At 36.9% G+C, this 1,963-nt stretch overlaps 2 long non-coding RNA genes across 2 annotated transcripts; both read right to left on the bottom strand.

Moving 5' to 3' along the window:
• Positions 1 to 533: 533 nt before the first annotated feature.
• LOC109591288 (uncharacterized) lies at positions 534 to 818 on the bottom strand. The gene is made up of 2 exons (XR_002189748.1): positions 727 to 818; positions 534 to 641 (listed from the first exon to the last, which is right to left on the bottom strand). It is a non-coding gene; the product is annotated as an uncharacterized LOC109591288 (long non-coding RNA).
• A 552-nt stretch (positions 819 to 1,370) lies between these two features.
• Positions 1,371 to 1,745, bottom strand: LOC109591289 (uncharacterized). The gene is made up of 2 exons (XR_002189749.1): positions 1,627 to 1,745; positions 1,371 to 1,569 (listed from the first exon to the last, which is right to left on the bottom strand). It is a non-coding gene; the product is annotated as an uncharacterized LOC109591289 (long non-coding RNA).
• Positions 1,746 to 1,963: the final 218 nt, after the last annotated feature.

The following is a 1,963-nucleotide window of genomic DNA, read 5'->3' as shown; positions in this document are numbered from 1 at the left end:
TGTAATTACATAGGTCATGATTTGATTATTATTTCAGTCATTTATTTGTAGTACCATATAATGGACCTTATGACCATCTTTTCGCTTCTTAAAACCATAGGATTGGTCTTTAATCACATGTAAGAAGCATTCCAAGAAACATAAGTGTGCTGGAATAGCTCAGCATCATGTAACTAGCTCTTAATAGTAACATCCAGTAGAGTAAAACACTTCCATCGTTACATGATTTTAATATTTTATTTATGATAAAATTGATGTCAATTACAATAATTATCTTTGTTATTGTCAAAATAGTTTCTAATTATTGTGTATATACTGTTAATATCATAAAAGTATGAGTAAATACATAAATAGTCGTCTATACAAATGCAATATAGTGACCTAGTGATAACAACAATAATAGTTCTAGCAACAACACCCATAATGTTTTTTATAATTTAAATAATAAGTAAAACTGTTGGGAGAGGATACAAATGGTTTAGAGCCATGAACGAGTCCTGAATGTGACGATTCCTCTCTGCAAGTATTGGATAGCGACACGGGGTATTAATACGACATGAGGTGCTCATACGATACAACCAGTGAATGTACAGATAAAGAATGAGCTCTTGCATGCCTCAACTATCTATAAAAGAGCCAACCTATAGTTTTAAGAAGTGAAAAGATGGTCATAATCATCCACACTCCAGCTGCAACATGACAACTGAGTGAGTTATTCCACCGTACCTGGTTCTGATGGACTAAGACTAAGTCTGATGATAGACACTAGTCATAGGACTCAGCTGAATACACTTATGTCTTCATGGCAATGGAGGGGCAAGCGCCTTGGCTCCTGAAAGCAAAATTTAGAAAAACGGGAATTGCCAATGGGTGAGAATATTCCTATGATAAAATGCTATAAAAGCCAAAACAGCAACCAAAGAGCTTACAGAAGAGATAAATAGAGTATACTGAAACAAAAGGACAACTCAAAGTGGCTCCTACAGCTAGAATGGCTGGATAAAAGAGAAGATTGTTCAGCCTGTCTTTCCTCCAAAAATCCGCCATTTTACCACCACTTTGGGTGCGCGTTAATTAGAATCGTTTAAGTGCAAAAGGTCCATTGAACTTTGCAATTATCATTAATTATTATTAATCAAAGGTCAACCGTGTCATACCTCCTCGGCCTCTGTGTAGTGTGTACCACCCAGGAGCTCAGTGGCCGTGGGGCGTGGGCCATAGATAATAGAGTATAAACATAGATAATAGAGTAAATGAAAGGGATTGGAAACGGAAGCGTGGGCGTGGGCAAACCTCCATTCATTTGTATTGTTGCTAAGTAAACAGAGGAGGGTTGGGATTTTTTGACCGATTTTGGAGTAAAAGACTGTGATTTTCTTGCTTTATTCTTGAATAACTCCAAGAGAATACAATTCATGGAAACAAAACTCACACACAATACTAACCAATGTTTATGCTTTTTATTAATATTTTTTGTTCAGTAAATCAATGCATGTGATAGTAGCCGCGTCACTCTTTAACTAGAAATACCATCTTTTCCCCCTCTGAGAGACTCATTTTGTTCTTGAACTAATAATAAGTATAACCATCTTAAAGAGCTTGAAATCTCCTATGGAATGAGCTAACTTGCATATTGATACACTGAAGCTTGAGTGTTTTACGAACGATAAAGTGTTTCAAAAACAGGCGACTTTGTGTACCTCTAACTGGTTGCAAAATGGCTTTTTGGAGATAAAAACCTTGCTGCAGGTAGCTCTAAAAATTCTATGTGGAATAGGCTATATATCAAAAGCAAGCGCTATCCTGGAAAAGCACAAATTTCCTTCGAAATCCTGCCAGAGCAACTTCATCAATGGAGGAGATGGGAAATCAATCAAAACACTGATGGTTGTCACGTGGTAACCCAACCCGCATTTCCTGTTGCTACGCCCCGTTGCCAATCCCTTTCATTTACTCTAATATC

Source organism: Amphimedon queenslandica, unplaced genomic scaffold (genome assembly GCF_000090795.2).
Source record: "Amphimedon queenslandica unplaced genomic scaffold, v1.1 AMPQUscaffold_8515_Cont19541, whole genome shotgun sequence".
NCBI lineage: Eukaryota > Metazoa > Porifera > Demospongiae > Haplosclerida > Niphatidae > Amphimedon > Amphimedon queenslandica.
The sequence above is the reverse complement of the archived record's forward strand: the minus strand, read 5'-3'. Positions and strand labels throughout refer to the sequence as shown.